At 38.2% G+C, this 5,454-nt stretch overlaps 1 long non-coding RNA gene across 1 annotated transcript; it reads left to right on the top strand.

Annotated features, from left to right (window-relative positions):
- The first annotated feature begins 1,252 nt into the window (after positions 1-1,252).
- On the top strand, positions 1,253-4,862 carry LOC134294018 (uncharacterized). The gene is made up of 2 exons (XR_010001003.1): positions 1,253-1,833; positions 3,456-4,862. It is a non-coding gene; the product is annotated as an uncharacterized LOC134294018 (long non-coding RNA).
- Positions 4,863-5,454: the final 592 nt, after the last annotated feature.

The raw sequence follows: 5,454 nt of genomic DNA, 5'->3' as shown, positions 1-5,454 counted from the left end.
CCTCTATGTTCACTTTCCGCATTGCGGGGGCGCTCTTTGCTTTTCATACCTCTATGTTCACTTTCCGCATTGCGGGGGCGCTCTTTGCTTTTCATACCTCTATGTTCACTTTCCGCATTGCGGGGGCGCTCTTTGCTTTTCATACCTCTATGTTCACTTTCCGCATTGCGGGGGCGCTCTTTGCTTTTCATACCTCTATGTTCACTTTCCGCATTGCGGGGGCGCTCTTTGCTTTTCATACCTCTATGTTCACTTTCCGCATTGCGGGGGCGCTCTTTGCTTTTCATACCTCTATGTTCACTTTCTGCATTGCGGGGGCGCTCTTTGCTTTTCATACCTCTATGTTCACTTTCCGCATTGCGGGGGCGCTCTTTGCTTTTCATACCTCTATGTTCACTTTCCGCATGGCGGGGGCGCTCTTTGCTTTTCATACCTCTATGTTCACTTTCCGCATGGCGGGGGCGCTCTTTGCTTTTCATACCTCTATGTTCACTTTCCGCATTGCGGGGGCGCTCTTTGCTTTTCATACCTCTATGTTCACTTTCCGCATGGCGGGGGCGCTCTTTGCTTTTCATACCTCTATGTTCACTTTCCGCATTGCGGGGGCGCTCTTTACTTTTCATACCTCTATGTTCACTTTCCGCATTGCGGGGGCGCTCTTTGCTTTTCATACCTCTATGTTCACTTTCCGCATGGCGGGGGCGCTCTTTGCTTTTCATACCTCTATGTTCACTTTCCGCATGGCGGGGGCGCTCTTTACTTTTCATACCTCTATGTTCACTTTCCGCATTGCGGGGGCGCTCTTTGCTTTTCATACCTCTATGTTCACTTTCCGCATTGCGGGGGCGCTCTTTGCTTTTCATACCTCTATGTTCACTTTCCGCATTGCGGGGGCGCTCTTTGCTTTTCATACCTCTATGTTCCATTTCCGCATTGCGGGGGCGCTCTTTGCTTTTCATACCTCTATGTTCACTTTCCGCATTGCGGGGGCGCTCTTTGCTTTTCATACCTCTATGTTCACTTTCTGCATGGCGGGGGCGCTCTTTGCTTTTCATACCTCTATGTTCACTTTCCGCATGGCGGGGGCGCTCTTTGCTTTTCATACCTCTATGTTCACTTTCCGCATTGCGGGGGCGCTCTTTGCTTTTCATACCTCTATGTTCACTTTCCGCATTGCGGGGGCGCTCTTTGCTTTTCATACCTCTATGTTCACTTTCCGCATTGCGGGGGCGCTCTTTGCTTTTCATACCTCTATGTTCACTTTCCGCATTGCGGGGGCGCTCTTTGCTTTTCATACCTCTATGTTCACTTTCCGCATTGCGGGGGCGCTCTTTGCTTTTCATACCTCTATGTTCCATTTCCGCATTGCGGGGGCGCTCTTTACTTTTCATACTTCTATGTTCTATTTCCGCATTGCAGGGGCGCTCTTTACTTTTCATACCTCTATGTTCCTCCTATCCCGCCTTTTCCCCCTCCGCCTCCGCTCTCTTCTCCCATTGGTTGTTGCTTGGGAGGTCCCGCCCCTTTCCCCTTCCTTCGCTCCCTCATTGGTCGAAGCGCGTCCTGGCAGATATGTAGTGCGGGGGCGTTTCCCATCGTAGCCGCAATAATACAAAATAAAGAATTATATAATATCAGAGATATATAGTCTTCGAGCTTATTACTAATCGTTACGTATGATTATGTTGTTTGAATATTAGGTGTATGGATGTGTCAGGGTTGGCGACGGAAGGGACGGGTGTGTGATGGACCTGCCGGGACTTGGGGGCGGGGCAAGGGGCGTGGCCTGGCGCGTGAGAGCCGGGGAAGGGAACAGCCAAGATGGCGGCCGGGGTGAGTGAGGCGAGCGAAGCTCCGCTGAGGAGAACGGCAGGAAAAGGCCTTTAGATTATATTATAAATTATTGTGTTGTTATTTCATATTATATTATTATCGTACATATTATGTTACACCACGTTTATAATATATTATTTCTTTATTATTTCATATTATTATTATAGACATGATTTTGCATTATTATATTGTTATTTCATATTATATTATTATTATTATTATGTTGTATGACACAGCAAACATTATTATTATTATTATTATTATTATTTTGCATCCTTATATTATCTGGTTTTTATATTATCATTTTACATTATTATTATATTATATTATTTTGTTCTTATTTCATATTATATTTATTTCATATTTTATTATATTATTATTTTGCATCATTATTATTTTATTCTGTTATTTCATATTATTATAATACACAGTATTTTGCATTATTATGTTGTTATTATTTCATATTATTATACATATGATTTTGCATTATTATGTTGTTATTTTATATTATATTATTATTATTTTTATTATTTTGCATCCTTATATTATTTGGTTTTTATATTATTATCATTTTACATTATTATTATATTATATTATATTATTTTGTTCTTATTTCATATTATATTATATTTATTTCATATTTTATTATATTATTATTATTTTGCATCGTTATTATATTATTCGGTTATTTCATATTATTATAATTCACAGTATTTTGCATTATTATGTTATTTTATATTATTATAATATTATTATTATTTTGCATCCTTATTGGTTTTTATTTTATATTTTATATTTTTATTATTTTACATTCTTATATCGTTTTGTTTATATTTCATATTATATTATATTATTATTTTACATCATTATTATACTATATAATTTTGTTGTTTCATACTATTATACACATGATTTTGCATTATTATGTTGTTGTTTTATATTATTATATTATTATTTTACATCGTTTTTATATTTGTTCTTACGTATTACGTATTATAATTATTATTTTGCATCATTATTATATTCTGTTATTTCGTGTTATTATAATACAGTATTTTGCATTATTATGTTGTTATTTTATATTATTATTATATTACTATTATTTTGCATCCTTATATTATTTGGATCTTATATTATTTTATATTATTATTATTGTTTTTCATCATTATTATATTATTTTGTTCTTATTTCATATTATATTATATTATTATTATATTGCATCGTTATTATATTATTCTGTTATTTCATATGTCCGATTTACCTACATGAGTGGGAATCGATTTGGAGGAAAAAAATTAAATACACGTACTCCATGGACATGAAAGAAAACTGGCTGAAAGTAATGCATAGATGGTACCTAACCCCCCAAAAGATAGGATTTATGTATAAAAATACTAATAATAAATGCTGGAAATGTAAATCTCAAGTGGGCTCGTACCACCATATGTGGTGGAGTTGCAGAAAGATGGCAAAATTTTGGACGATGATGTTAGACGAAAGTAATAAAATTCTAAACACAAACTTTGCGAAGACGCCTGAGCTCCTCCTGCTAGGGTTATATGATGAATTACATAAGGTAGATTTAAATACAGATAAACTATTTACATTTTTTATTACTGCAGCAAGGATGGTAATCGCAAAACAATGGAAAAGTGAGAAAGCCCCATCGAAAGATGCCTGGCTGACCAAATGGACTGAAATAAAGGATATGGACAAACTTACCTTCTGAATGAGAAAGAGCAACGGAAGAGCTATAAGAGCCACGGACTGGTCAAACTTTGAAGACTACCTTGTTACTTCAGAGAAGGGAACCAGCAAGGTTGTATTCAGATTTTCTGGGAAGTTGTAGTTTAGGTAAACATAATGAAGATTTTACTGATTGCAGTACAGTCTCCTTATCTATAGATTTGATATGCATGGTTTTACTTACTGTAGTAAACTCTCCCCTCCAAAGTGTTTGTAGGCCTCTCTATGTTCTTCACTGCAATTCTGTGATATGTTTCTGGCCCAAATATCAGCGAAATATAAGGTTTACTTGCATCCATGGGGATCTTAGAATGGGAGGTATATGTAATAGTTTAACCCTTAAGCTCTTCCTCATTAAAAAAATTGCAGGAAAGTCTAGTTATTTTTCCCCCTCCACAAATGTCTTGCAGGCATTACATTTTTTGTTCTTTTTAAAATGTAATACAATGGTATAATTATCCCCCCCCCCCCCCTCCCAAGCACATCTTCTCTGTTGGTTTCTTCTTTTCTGGGTAGGAGATATTACTTTTTGGAGCCAACCCGGGATTTTATCAGTATATTTATTGTATGTGACCTCATTTGTTTTATGATTTGTTTTATTGTTGATTGACTTGTTTTATTGATATGTTTTTATATTGTCTGATATCTGGGCTTGGCCCCATGTAAGCCGCCCCGAGTCCCTTCGGGGAGATGGGGCGGGGTATAAAACTAAAATTATTATTATTATTACCTTAAGAAAAGATGATAAGAACTATCTAATGGGAACATAAATGATTAGTGACAAAGATCGGAAGTCAACCCCCCCCCCCCCCCATTGCTAGTGTATATCCCCTCTCACAATCCCTAATCCAGACACACTTGCCCTGCCCCTGCCCTCCCTTCCCTGTTCCCCTGCCGTATGTCGTCTTATGTTTTATGTTTGATGTTTTAAAAGAAACTTCTCAATAAAATGATACAAAAAAATAAAAAAAATAAACTTAACCAAACCTGACTGTTTAAACAAAATCAAATAAACGTGTCATCCATAAATCAAAATAAAAACACACACTTCTTTACACCAACTTTGGTTGCAAATGTATGCAATTTCCTTGAGAAACCTCTTCCTTCCTTCCCAGGCACCATTTCTTAAACCCTGAAAGGGAAAACACACGTAAGAGCCGCCTGAATTCTCACTTGTCTGTCCTTACGGCTGAGTTACAACTCGCTGAGCTTGTTTTGATTCTGTTTCTATACAAAACGGTGGCTCCCATCATGAAATCAATAAAGTTTATTATTTCACAACGGCCAGGTTTTGGGTGTTTTTATTGGGGAGGGAAATGCAGACATTTTGCTTGTTGCGCCATTCGCCTGAAACTAAGTAAAATCTCTGGGAACGAACAGAGGATGGGAGAAGAACCGTTGCATTTTGCCCTGAGTCTGGAAACGGTCTTCCGAATGATCACAAAGGCCACCTTGGTGTAAAAGAGAGAGCTGTTTCTTTATAAAAAGGAGAGTTAAAGTGCGATAAATGCTCACTATCCCAGGCCTGCGAGTCCACAGGAATTCCAGACAGGAAACAATCAGGGCCAGCTAACGCGTTCACAACAAAGGATTCCCCCAGGCAGGAATGCAGCCAGTCTTTGAAGCTGCAAGGCCATTCAATGCTAATCAAGGCGGCCAATGGCAACATTCACACTTGCCTCCAAGACAAGAGTTCTTTCTCTCGCCCTGGACGTGATTCCACAGATAGATAAAGCTCCCTTGCTTAGTTTTACAACCTCTGAGGATGCATGCCATAAATGTGGGCGAAATGTCAGGAGAGAATGCTTCGGGAACATGGCCATAGTATTGTGCGGATGCAAACTTGCAGAGGTTGTATGGGATGGTGGGAGTTGT

Source organism: Anolis carolinensis, unplaced genomic scaffold (genome assembly GCF_035594765.1).
Source record: "Anolis carolinensis isolate JA03-04 unplaced genomic scaffold, rAnoCar3.1.pri scaffold_11, whole genome shotgun sequence".
In the NCBI taxonomy this organism is placed as follows: domain Eukaryota; kingdom Metazoa; phylum Chordata; class Lepidosauria; order Squamata; family Dactyloidae; genus Anolis; species Anolis carolinensis.
This window is presented reverse-complemented; position numbering and strand designations above follow the sequence as displayed.